The sequence below is a fragment of the Ursus maritimus genome, unplaced genomic scaffold (assembly GCF_017311325.1).
Source record: "Ursus maritimus isolate PB19 unplaced genomic scaffold, ASM1731132v1 scaffold_3, whole genome shotgun sequence".
Classification (NCBI taxonomy): domain Eukaryota; kingdom Metazoa; phylum Chordata; class Mammalia; order Carnivora; family Ursidae; genus Ursus; species Ursus maritimus.
In genome coordinates, this window is record NW_024425563.1 from 98,059,827 (window position 1) to 98,074,034 (window position 14,208).

Sequence of the window (14,208 nt, forward strand, 5' to 3'; positions counted from 1 at the left end):
TTGTATTTTAACAAATGGAATTATTTGAAATGAAGCTGATACACTGTGAACACCGATCCAGCGACTGTATCTTGCTCAATGTTGAAAGCAAAGAAAGAGCTAGACAATTACATAATGAGAGTCCAAACAAGACACTAGACTTAATTTTGAATATCCGAAATTGTGTTTGGCATTACTTAGATATGTAGAAGCAGTATTGCAATAGGGGCGCCTGGGTGGCACAGCGGTTAAGCGTCTGCCTTCGGCTCAGGGCGTGATCCCAGCATTGTGGGATCGAGCCCCACATCAGGCTCCTCTGCTATGAGCCTGCTTCTTCCTCTCCCACTCCCCCTGCTTGTGTTCCCTCTCTCGCTGGCTGTCTCTATCTCTGTCAAATAAATAAATAAAAATCTTCAAAAAAAAAAAGAAGCAGTATTGCAATAAAGCTGTTATTTTTATTTTGGATACATTCATATTTTCTACCAGAATGAAATGAAAGAGAGGTTCCACAATGTGAACCATCTCAGAACATTCAAAAGAATCATGAGAAGATGACCTCCCAGGCTGGCATCTGGAGAGTGGCTAGTATTCTGCCAGCTTCAGGTACAGGAGAGGAAGAAAGCCTGGCAGAGCGGTTGCCATTCCATTCCCAGCTTGCTCAGTAGCTGGTGATTGGAAGACACTGCAACAATGTTCAAGCCCTGAGCAGGAAAGTCCCCTTCAAGACTCTTGAACACCATCTCAGCCTCTTTCTTGAAGGCATCATGGCTGCCCTCAGACTTCTGGTGAAGTCCAAAATCATTAAAAAGAGGACCAAGTAGTTCACCAGGCACCCGTCTGACTGATATGTCAAAATTAAGCACAACTGGCAGAAACTCAGAGGCATTGACAACAAGGTGCACAGAAGACTCAAGGGCCAGATCTTGATGCCCAACACTGGTTATGGGAGCAACAAAAACACAAAGCACATGTGTCCCAGTGGCTTCCGGAAGTTCCTGGTCCACAATGTCAAGGAGCTTGAAATGTTGCTGCTGTGCTACAAATCTCACTGTGAAAAGATTGTTCCCAGTATGTCTTCCAAGAACCACAATGCCATTGTGAAAAGAACAGCCTAGCTGGCCATCAGTCCCAATGCCAGGCTGTACAGCAAAGAAAATTAATAGACAGACAGCTTGTGTGCTGTCATTATTTGTGTTAATAAAACCATAAAACTACCAAAAAAGAAAACTCATAGAAAGAGATGATTTATTTCGAGTTCTGTTTACAAATATTTGCTAAAGGAAAGTACTAATGAATAAAGGCAAGAGGATAATGCTTAAGAAAATATTTAGGCTTAAATACATACCATCTTAACACAAAAAATATTAGAATATTTTCCATTTAGCAAAATTTACTCTGCCTAGCAAAGATAAGTTTTATAGAGAAAAATCAAAGGTGTCACCTCACACCTATCAGAATGGCTAAAATCAACAGCACAAGAGGCAGGCATTGCTGAAGATGTGAAGAAAGGGGAACCCTCGTGCACTGTAGGTGGGAATGCAAACTAGTGCAGCCATTCTAGAAAACAGTATAGCAGGTCCTCAAAAAGTTAAAAATAGAACCCTATGATCCAGCAATTGCACTATGAGGTAGTTACTCAAAGAATACAAAAACACTCATTCGGAGGGATACATACACCTTTATGTTTATAACAGCATTATCTACAATAGCCAAATTATGGAAACAGCCCAAATGTCCACTGACTGATAAATGGATAAAGAAGATGTAGTAAAGATATACAATGGAATATTACTCAATCATCAAAAATAATGGAATCTTGAGATGCCTCGGTGCCTCAGTGGTTAAGCAGCTGATTCTTGATTTCAGCTCAGGTCATGATCTCAGGGTTGTGATATCCAGCCCCACATTGTGCTCCACGCTGAGCCTGCTTAAGATTCTCTCTCTCTCTCCCTCTCTGCCTCTCCCCCTGCTCATGTGCTCTCTCTTTCTCTAAAAAAATAAATTTAAAAAAAAAGAATGAAATCTTGCCATTTGCAAGGACATGGATGGAGCTAAAGTATATTATGCCAAGTGAAATAAGTCAGAGAAAGACAAATATCATATAATTTCACTCATACATGGAATTTAATAAACAAAACAAACAAACATGGGGAGAGAAAAGAGAGAATAGCAAACCAGGAAACAGACTCTTAGCTCTAGAGAACACATTGATGGTCACCAGAGGAGAGAGGATGGGGGGATGAGGAGAGTTAGTGATGGGGATGAAGGAGGGCACCTGTTACGATGAGCACCAGGTGATGTATTGAAGTGTTGAATCACTATATGGTACACCTGAAATAATATTACACTGCATGTGAACCAACTGGAACTTAAATAAAAACTTGAAAAAACATTATTTGTAGGAAAGAAGGTTGCTAAAAGGCACATTTCAGAATGTTCAGGAACAACCAGAACTAATATCAACAACATTGACATCGATAGATGCTATCGACTGCTTTTAGCCTACACCATCCCTTATTATCTTTGATATGGTTGGCTTATGAATTTGGATTTAGGTCACATCTACCATACTTTGAACAGATAATTGTTCCAGATTTAAAAATTTTAAAAAAGCTCCATCCATTTTATGAGGTTAGTGTATTCTTGGTTCCCAAACCAAATAAGATTCATGCAAATAAGGAAATATTCATAGGTCATTTCACTTGTGAATGTAGTGCAAACATTGTAAATAAAATGTAGGTAACTAAATTCAATAGCATGTTTAAAATGTTGTCATAAAAGGGGCTCCTGGGTGGCTCAGTCGTTAAGTGTCTGCCTTCGGCTCAGGGCGTGATCCCAGCGTTCTGGGATCGAGCCCCACATCAGGCTCCTCCGCTGGGAGCCTGCTTCTTCCTCTCCCACTCCCCTGCTTGTGTTCCCTCTCTCGCTGGCTGTCTCTCTCTGTCAAATAAATAAATAAAATCTTTAAAAAAAATGTTGTCATAAAAATTACAGAAACACAATTATAACTAAAATTAGAAAATCTATAATGCAATCTGCAATGTTAATATATGAAGGAAAAATATATTATGATTATTTAAATAAATGCAGAAAAACTAACCTGAAGACAGACAGAAATTCATCAATTTGATGAAGAATATACCAAACGCTTGTAGCAAACACATGTTGAAGGAAATGTGGATGCATTCTATTTAAGTTGGCAATGAAGAATAATAGTCATGATCACCACTTCATTTAACCTAGTGTTGGTGAAGGACCAGAAAGTAAGACAGAGAACCATATTTGTTTGCATATGACAGGATCAGCGATGCAGGAAAAGCATCAGACTCACCAGATAAGCTGTGAAAACCAAGGGTGTTCAGCCACCGTGGTGTATATAGGCTTAGTCTATGAAATTCTGTAGCATTTCTACACAATAGCAAAAACCAATGACCTATTTAATCAATTGTCATTATTCATGGTAGTTGTGTTCTTAAAAAAAAGATTTTATTTATTTATTTGAGAGAGAGAGTGAGAGAGCACAAGCAGGGGGAGCAGCAGGCAGAGTGAGAAGCAGGCTCCCTTTGAGCAGGGAGCCTGACGCAGGGCTGGATCCCAGAATGTTGGGATCATGACCTGAGCCGAAGGCAGATGCTTAACCAACTGAGCCACCCAGGCATCCCATGGTAGCTGTGTTCTATAAAATCACCATTAAGTACTGGATTAACAAATACTGAACCATTGCTTTTAGGGAAAATACAGGGTTAGGCTCCAGCAAGCCTCTGGTTCCAACACTTCATCAGTCAATCAATTTACAACCTTATTTTATGATGTTTCTGTTTAAAGACATCTTATTTAATATATATTGTTGATTTGCTGACATTGAACTCGCAGCCAACGGTGCTGTTAACTCAGCAACTGATGCTGACGGACACGCGGGTTTTCCACACAGGGCAAATCACAGCTTTCCTGCAGGATTCTGGCAGCATTTCAGCATTATACTTGGGGGTCATTTTAAACAGCAAAATCACCAAAAAAATGTGAAAAAAAAAAACATGTTATAGCATCGACTACAAAGAGCACACTTGTTTACAGTATGAGAGCTGAGATTGAAATAAGAACATAGGAGGTACCCCGTATGAGCTCAGCCGGAAGATGTGCAGGGCCATTCAAATTCTATGCCCCTCCACATACATATAAACTTTAGCAAAGTGGTGAATTTGCACACATGGAATCCGTGAATAATAAAGATCAACTGTGTGTGCACACATACATAAAACAAGAAACGTTACTACAATAGAAGCAAAACCACCGATGTGTCTAGAAAACAACTAAGACGTCTACAAGAAAATACGAGAAGTCTAATATAAGACATAGAAAACGATCTGAATAAATAGAGAAGTAGTCCACATAAATTCTCCAAAGCCATGTGAGTAAAATAATACAGAATACAAGAAAACTAGGTCGATGGAGCAGAAGAGATTCAGAGGAAGATTGAGGTGCATATCGTCAATAAAACTGGCACATCAGATGAATGGGGAACTTTTCAGAAGATAGTTTTGGCTAAACTGACTCATGACATGGAGAAAAATTAAGTAGCCTCCTACAATGAGAGCTATAATCAGTTCCACCCAATAGCCACATAACGGTGCATAGATGCAATTTAAAATTTTCTAGTTGCCACGTTAAAAAATAAGCATACTACTTTTGATAAAATACTTTATTTAACCCAATGTGTCCAAAATATTATCATTTCAACATGTAATTAATCTTTAGGAAAATACTGACTTATTTATTACTTTTTTCTAAGTCTTCAAAACACAGTGTATTTTGCACTTATATTAAGTTTTAATTCTTCCTCTAAATTTCACTACAAATAGTTTATCTATAGTTAGATTTTAGAAAATTTATGGTTATAGAATTTGATTCATATGACCAGGTTGTTTTCAACATACAATAATTTTTCGACAACTGAATTTTGCATGAAAAAAATCATTTTATTTTAATACTTGTATCCACTTTAACAAAAAGTCTTCACTTATTTTATAAGGATTGATTTTACTTTGAATCAAGCACATTAGTACCACTGTTGTCTTTCCAAATTAGGTAAATTCACTAACTCAGGTATCAATTCAGCGTAATTTACATGGAATTGAAGAAGTATTGTATAGGGGTGCCTGGGCGGTTCAGTGGGTTAAGGATCCAACTCTTGATTTCACCTCAGGTCATGATCTCAGGGTCTTGAGATCAAGCACCATGTTGGGCTTCGTGCTCAGTGGGGAGTCTGTTTGAGGATTTCTCTCCCTTTCCCTCTGCCCCTCCACCCGCTCATGCACGTGTGTGCTCTCTCTCTCAAATAAATAGATAAGTCTTAAAAAAAAAAAAAAAGACGGGGCTCCTGGGTGGCACAGCGGTTAAGCGTCTGCCTTCGGCTCAGGGCGTGATCCCGGCGTTATGGGATCGAGCCCCAAATCAGGCTCCTCCGCTATGAGCCTGCTTCTTCCTCTCCCACTCCCCCTGCTTGTGTTCCCTCTCTCGCTGGCTGTCTCTATCTCTGTCAAATAAATAAATAAAATCTTAAAAAAAAAAAGAATTGAAAAGAGTATTATATAATTTGAAAAGCAACTATATATTCACCATTATCCACAAAGCATACTTCAAATTTCTCATGTAGTTTTGCAGACAATTTAAATTATGCAGTAGATAGCAACTAAAATCTTGAATATATTGATTCGTGTTGGAAAATACATAAGATCGCTATTGCTAATTCTTATGATGGAAAGCAACTATTTTAACTTAAATTCTCATTCCTTTCTATCTAAGTCACAAAAATGCCTTTCTTTTCATTGGAGCTTCGGATTTAGATCACTCAGATGTGGTGCAATGTCAGTAAGAAAATGTGTACTACTTTTGTCTTTGATTATTAAATATTTGGCAAGCATTGCTTTTGTTTCAAGAAATCTTGAATTGTAGTTAACCATAAAGAAAATCTTTGCAAAATAGTTCTACCACTTAACCAACAGGCACAGACAAATAACAAAGAATATTAATTGATTCATTTGCATTTATATACTGAAGGATATTAACAAATATATTTGTGATACTTTGAATAAAAGTATAAAAGTTTCAGAAAACTGAGCAAAAGCTTGTTTCAATATTTATCACTCTGTGAAAATGAAGCAAATAAGGGAAATATCAAACTCTTCCTTTAAAATCTAGTGCTTCTGGATTTTTCACCTAGCATAGCTGAAGCACACTGTCTGTCATAATAAGAGCTAAATTTTTTCATGCTTGTCTTAAATTATTCTTTGAAAAATGTAAAAGATTCAACAGTGTCTATGCCACAAGTTCAAAGTTGTAGATTGTCAATTGACAAACTATCTATGTTAATGTGGAAATCCTTGGAGAAAAAAACCACCAAAGGTATTAGTTGAGGTCACTCACCTAAAGCTAAAAAATGTGCTTACGGTGTTTCAAATGTTGAATCAACCGATCCTTGATATTCTTAGAAAACTATTGTATTTCATGGGCAATTGTTTGGTGGCTTAACTGCAGATTTTCTACTGTTTGGTCTTTCTCTCATAACTTTCTAACAAAATTTCTGTAACTTAATAATTTCTTTTACCGTTATTTCTGTCTAAAACTTTTTTCTGTGCAAGAATTTAAGCTATGCTATGTCCAGTCTATTAAATGTCATTGGAAATGTTTGTGTTGCTCATTTAATTCAGATTTCGGGTGATTAATTCTTGTCAACTCTTTTTTGAGTGATGTTTATCAAATTCACTATGTCTTTGTTGAAAATATATTTTAATATTATCCACCTTATGTTTAATTTTTTTGTTATGGTTAAAATTTATTCCCCCCCCTGCTCAAACAATTTGCAATTGCTACTTATCATAAACTTTGTGACATAGGTTTTCTGCTCTCTGTGTCTTTTTTTTTTTTTAAATAGTTCTATCGTAGTACATGCGTCTGCACTTCCACTGGCTTCTGCATCAGTGGAATGGCTTCATTGTAAATGCAAAAATCTGGCAATACCTACTTGTAGACGAGAAAAATAGGCTAAAAACATTAATTAGTAATAATTTTAAAATATGAATTCATAATTGTGGTTTATACAAGTATCACTTTACCTCCTGCTGTTTTATAACATGTTCAATGAACATGCTACAGTGTTACATCAGAGCACAGAAAAATCATTTGAACTAAATCAGTTGGTTGACATCAAATAGATCGGCAATATGTTTATGCGTAATAATGGAAGTGAGGGCATGTGCCCAACCTACACACCACAGTAACACAATACCTTACATGACATAATAGTTAAATATCTACCTATCAGAACAGTACGTTAAATATGATGGAAAATACTTTACTCTGCTTCAGTTTTAAATTTAAATTAATTAAAAGCAAATAAAATTAAAATCCAGTTCCTCAGATGTCACCGTTCACGTGTTCAATAGCAACATCTAGCAGGACACTTAGGTGAATTAAAAATTTATGTGTGAAAGAGAAAACTGCAAGGTTAATTGAGAAAAATGTGGGGCCCTACCTATGTGATTTGAAAGAGTAGCAAAAGCATAAAAAACACTTAAGTAAAAAAACCCAAAACCTATTATTAGATCATATCCAAATTGAGTATTACTGTGCAATGACAAAAACCATGGACAAAGTTAATAGATAAAATTAGAAAGCAAGATGAAGCCAAGCATCGGTAGAGATGGGAGATGTTTATCATCTCCTGCAATGCTGGGAGAAGCATAGACTGATTTTAATGGTTACTGAAGGCAGTCCAACACTATTGGTCAGGAACAATCACTCCCCAGTTATAACGCAGCAGTTCTCAAGGGCATGCAAGAGAGGGTGCTCCCCACAGCATTTGCTGTGGAGGCAGGGAGCTGGAAGCCACAGGAGAATTTACCCTAGAAATGCAGACAGGTAAAATGTGTAAGATATCTGTCATGGACATAAATGCTACTTAATAGTTACAAGAAACAAGTTCAATGTAGTGAGTGAAACACAGAGAAATTTTTTCAAGCAGTGCTTAATGGGGAAAAAAGGGGGGGAATTAAACAGATCATGTTATACCATGTGGATAAATTAAAAATATACTCACACAAGATACTAATACACAGTTTGAAAGAAAACTCCCAAAATGTATATTCGACACATCAGAATGATTGTTTGCAGGGTAAGAGCAGTGACGGGAGGTGGACTAATGATTAAAATGTGTCATAAAGTAGGGAGTGTGATTAATTAAATCTTCTACTTTTGAAGTCCAAGAAAATTGTTTTTAAGTAAACTGGATTTTATTTCTGGCAGTATGACAGGGTGTCCTGAGATATGTTTCCACAAAAAACAAACAAAATTTAGTGTAAAACATCTTTAAAAATACATTTTAATGTATTGCTCAGAAGCAAATAGCGGAGTAGAAAAAGAATCTGAGAATGTAAGCAAGCACTTAAGCTCTTTCCCCTCCAGGAAACATGAATGCAACCCTACTGAAATGGAGATTTTGGGTTTGATATCCACACACAGAGCACAAGGAACAAGAGCTAAATCTAATTCTTTCCCAAGTGGGGGCACCAACAAGACGCCTACTTAAAGTCAAAAGCCAAAAAGATAAGGTGATTTAGAAACAACGGGGAAACTTGTCTACATGGGTTTAGCATGATGTAGAAGGGGGAAAATTCATCATCCTTACGTGGCTTTCACGTGCATTTTCAACTTACAGTCCAGATATGTATACAGTATGAAAAGTCTCAAGGCAGGAATCCAAATGGTCCCAGGTTGGTAGTATCCATACTTTCCTAAAAGGAAAGACAAATCGTTTCTAGGAAACAATTCTCACCCAATTCTCAAAGAATTCTCACTGATAAATTTCAAAGGAGCATCATAAACCAGAAAGGGAAATTAGATATTGTGGGTAAAAACTAGTTGACAATAAAATATGACCTGGTATCTTATAAAAAAAAGAAACATACTGAAGTTCTGAAAGATATTTTAAAGTACTAAGATTTAAAATACAATAAAAAATAAAATAGGGAGGCCTGGGTGGCTCAGTCGGTTAAGCATCTGCTGTCATGATCCCAGGGTTCTGGGATCGAGTCCTACATTGGGCTCCCCGTTCTTCCTCTGCCTGCTCTTCCTGCAGCTCCCCCTGCTTGTGCACACACTCTCTCTCTCAAATAAATACATAAAAACTTTAAAACATAAAAAAGTAATAAAATAATAGCCAACAGATTAGATATAGCTGAAGACAAAATTACTTATCTGATAATCAAATTTGAAGAAATCCACGATGGCACACAGAAAGAAAACTAGATGCTAAATATAAAGATGTGTTAAGAGACATGAAATATTAGCCTGGAATGGTTTAACACACATTTGTTCGTAGTCTAGATGTAAAGATATCTGCATGTAGGCAGTATCTCACATGGCAACAGCTGAGAATCTTCTAGAATTGATTGTAAGGCACCTCTCACTAGATGTTGGTGGCCCAGACAATTCCAAGCAAAATAAAATAAAATAAAATGTATATGAGACACAAAATGATGTTTCAGAACACCAAAGATAAGGATCTGAAAACTAGAGAAAAGACAAACACCTAAAAATAAGTGGCAATCCCACTGATAGCTGACGTGTGAATGTGGCAACAATTGAGAAAAAAGTGGAACACTGGAGAATGATATCATTGAGGTCTGGCAAAAATAAGTCAACATGAAATTGTATGTCCAGGGGAACTCCCTTGAAAGAACAAGAGAAAAATAGAGGTTTTTCTCTGAGAAATAAAACAAAACAAAACAAAACAAAAACAAGCATAAAACCCCTGATCTATTGACACCCGCTAAAGAAAACTCTAAAGAATGGTCTTTTAAAAGAAGGAATGTGAACTCAGATGGGTAATTTGACCTGCAGGAAGAAATAATAGGCAAATGTATTGGTAAATCGACAGGTTAGTCTAAATAACAACGGACTACTTGACAAAATAATAATATAACAACAAAAGCAACATTTAATTTTAGGATCTTGATAAAAGCACAGTTAATCTAAAATACTGAACCCAAAATCAAAAGTATATTAACCTTAGATCTTTGTATTGCTTAGGAGGGAGGCAGATATATTAGTGAACTATATACTTTGTTCATTATTCCTTTTAAAATATCTAAGATCATCACTAAAAATGGACATAAAGTATGTCAGTTCTGAAAGAATTGGGGGAGAATGAAAAAGAATGAGAAATTTGAAAATTTAATCAATCTGAAAGAAGACAAAAAAGAGGACAAAAGAAGGAATATATTAAAGGCATAAAATAAGATAGTAGAAATATATCCAACTACATTAAAGTAAAAGTAAATTAGTCACAGGTCAGGTTCCAAGAAGTAGATCTGAGATAGAGATTTGCATGCAGGAAATTCACTACTAGCAAGTGCTCTCAGAATCAGCTCTTGGGGGAATGAAAGAAACAGAATGGGGCAGAAGATACTTAGCTGTGAAACAGTTACAACAAAAGCCTTAGCCAAAACCACAGCAATCTCCGGGACCGGGATGGCCCTTCAAAGATGTCACAATAGAGGCATGGAGAAATTGGACTTTCATGGCCCTGCAATGATCAGGCATTGGATGTGGGTTATGCTGGAAAAATGTGACCTGCTTGAGGTGACTTTCAGTAGCTGAGAGGAAATCTTGAACAAGAACAGAATGAGTGCTAGAAGCCACCACCATGCCCAACAGCTTTGGAAATCTTGACCATGCACCAAGCAATCAATACAACTAAGCATTCCATTAAAATACAAAAGATTATCAGAATATATAATGAAAAAAAATATCCAGCTATATGATTTTACAAGAGACCTACCTAAAACATGAGGACATCAAAAATAAAAGAATGGGAGAAGAAATATAGGACAATATGAAAATGGTCCTAGCTATATTAAAAGAATAAAAAAGAAAAGAAAATTGGTATAGCTATATTAATAGAAGACAAAAGAGAGATTAAATAGGGGGAAAAAAGGATTATTAAGCACAAAGAGAGTCAATAAGCTCAATTCACCAGGAAGATAGAACAGCTAACGCCACATGCATTTACCATGGATTCAATGCTACATAGCTCAACCTGACATAAATGCAAGGAGAAAATGTGAAATCAATCTTCATAATGGTGGTATATTTGTAACACAACTTAAATATTAATAGATCAGGCCAAAATATTCATGAAAATTTAGGAGATTTCAGTAACATAAGTAACAACATGACCTAATCATGTGCAACATTGTGTCCAACAGCTAGAGAATACATATTCTTTTCCTCCACAAAGGAAACTTTGCAAAAAGTACCTAAATACTAAGGGCAGAAAGCAATTCTTAATAAATGCTGACATCAGTGCAATTTATAACAAAAAGATAACTAAGCTGTATGTGGCTTCTGGCATTTAAATCACAATTCCAAATAACTCCTCTAGAGTTATCTGGAGTTTTAGAACATTATTAGAATTTTTGAACTGAACATTATTAAAAATGCTATCTATGAAAACATATAAACATCTCATATCCATTAGGATGGTTACTATTTAAAAAAGAGGATTTAACAGGTATTGTGGAGATTGGAGAATTTCAGAACCCATGTGCACTGTTAGCAGGATGTAAAATGGTGCAGCCTCTGTAGAAAACAGTATGGCAGTTCTTCAGATAGTTCAAAATAGAATTACCCCATGATTCAGCAACTCTACGTCAGGGTCTATACTCCATGAAACAGGGTCTCAAAGAGATATTTGTACACCCATTTTCATAGTAGTATCATCCACAATGGACAAAATGTGGAAGCAACCCATTTTTCCATCAGAGGATGCATAGGTAAGCAAAATGCAATATATACATACAATGGAATATTATTCTGCCTTAAACAGAAGGACATTCTGACACCTGCTACAGCACGATGAACCTTGAGGACATGATGCTGAGGGAAATAAGCCAGTTACAAAAACACAAAGACTGTATGATTCCAGTTAAAGAGGTTATTTATGCTAGTCAAAACCATAGAGACAGAAGGTAGCATGGTGGTTCCCAAGGACTGGGGGAGGGGTGGGAAGAATGGAAAGTTAGTGTTTAATGGGGACAAAATTTTAGTTTTGCAAGAGGAAGAGTCCTGGAGATGGATGGTGGTGACTGCCCAACAATGTGAAGGTACTTAATGCCACTGAACTGTGCACTCAGACATAGTTAAGACTTGGGGGCCCAGGTGACTCAGTCGGTTAAGCAGCCAACTATTGATTTCATGTCAGCTCATGATCTCAGGGTCGTGAGATCAAGCCCTGCGTCAGGCTCCAAGCTGGGCATGAAGTGTGCTTAAGATTCTCTCTCTCCCTCTCCCTCTCCCTCTGCCCCTACCCCATGCACGTGCTCTCTCTCTCTCAAAAAAAGACACTTTTCTATTAAAAAAAAAAAACGTTAAGACTGTAAATTTTATGTTTTGTGTATTTTACCACAATAAAAAAATGGAATATAAACTGCATAGCATGCATCTAAAATGATACATAATAGGAAATATATAGACTTAAAAGCTGAAAAAAATGAAATAACCCTCTTATTTCAGTTGAGGAAATAACAGAATAAACCCAAAGAAAGTAGGCAGAGAAGAAATTATGATAAAAACAGAAGTCATGACAGAGAAAACTAACATATGACAGATGAGAACAACACAGCAGTAGGTCGATTCCTCCAAATCTCACAAATTTAAGAAATCTTTGGTGAAATTCTTCACATTTGAAAAACAGAAAGCAGAGAAGCAACTTTGAAGGAGAAAAGGAGCCCAACAATGGATGCTGCAAATAATAACAAGCGGAAGATGTTAAGTACAACTTGATTCCAATATAATACGTAAACCAAAATATAGTGGGCACATTTCTAGAAAAATATAATTTCACAAAATTACTCAAGAGGAGCTTAAAAAATGGATTAGTCCTGTAACCATTAAATAAATTGAATCAGTGGCCTAAACTCTTTTTCAAAGAATACATCATACCTGATAATCATGCTAGTGAATTTCAGCTGAAATTGAAAGAACAAAGAATTCTAGTCTCACACCAACTTTTTTAGAATATGGAAAAAAGAGTACTACTCAACTCAGTTAATGAAGCCAACTTCCCCTAAATACCAAAACCAGACAACACAGAAAAGGGAAAAGAAAAGTACAGGCCCATCTCACTCATCTATACAGATTCAATAATTCTAAAAATAGAGAGAGATAGAGACAGAAAGTCAGAGAGAAAACCAAATCTAACAGTGCATAAAATGTTAATGTTATAGCTAAGTAGAATATAATCTTAGGAATATAAGGCTTGGAACATCAGAAGACTCATTGGTGGGGGAAAAAACACATTAATAGAGAAGTGGGTAAAAATAAGAACAATAAAATTCAGCATTCATGAAAATATGGCTTGGAATAGTAGAAAATTAAGAAGTCTTAAACTGAAAAAGTTTGGCTACTAAAAACCTAGCAAAAACATTGTATTTAATCACGGGCTGTTAAAATGAGTAAGAAGAGAACTACCCCTAGTATCACACTGCCCTTCAAGTTATAATTGAGGCTGTAGCCAGCTGGAAAAGACAAGAAAAGGAAGCAAAAAGTAGAGAATATTAATGGGCAGAACAAAACTATCAGTATTTGTAGGCAATATAATGGATCTATAGTAAACCTAATGAATCTGCAGATGAATTATAAGAGTTAATAACAGAATTGTAAAAGAATGCCAGATACAAAATAAAGAAAAGACAGTCAATTGCATTTGTACATCCCAGTCAAATGTATACACCTATGTACCTTTGCCTGGAAATGCAATATCAAATAGGCCAATGTAACATCAGATAATATGTAAATATGTTTCTAAACACAATAGAAACAAAAATTTGTAGAATACCCAGGAATACATACAATAGAAGATGCATAAATGTAGAAGGCCCACACGAAGAAAATGAGATACCTGAATGGGAAGACAATATAATAAAGATGTTAGGGGCGTCTGGGTGGCTCAGTCAGTTAAGTGTCTGCCTTCAGCTCAAGTCATGATCTCAGGGTCCTGGGATCAAGCCCCACGTTGGGCTCCCTGATCAGTGCAGAGTCTGCTTCTCCCTCTCCCTCTGCCTCTCCCCGCCCCCCCTGCTCCCTCTCTCTCTCTCAAATAAATAAAATCTTAAAAAAAAAAAAGATGTGGATTCACCTTAAATTGATCTGTGTGTTCCATGCAAATGCAAA

General features: G+C 36.4%; 1 non-coding gene and 1 pseudogene across 1 annotated transcript; both read left to right on the plus strand.

Annotated features, from left to right (window-relative positions):
- Window positions 1–532: 532 nt before the first annotated feature.
- LOC121105946 lies at window positions 533–672 on the plus strand. The gene has a single exon (XR_005838685.1). It is a non-coding gene; the product is annotated as a small nucleolar RNA SNORA7 (small nucleolar RNA).
- A 71-nt stretch (window positions 673–743) lies between these two features.
- Window positions 744–1,139, plus strand: LOC103674556 (annotated as a pseudogene).
- Window positions 1,140–14,208: the final 13,069 nt, after the last annotated feature.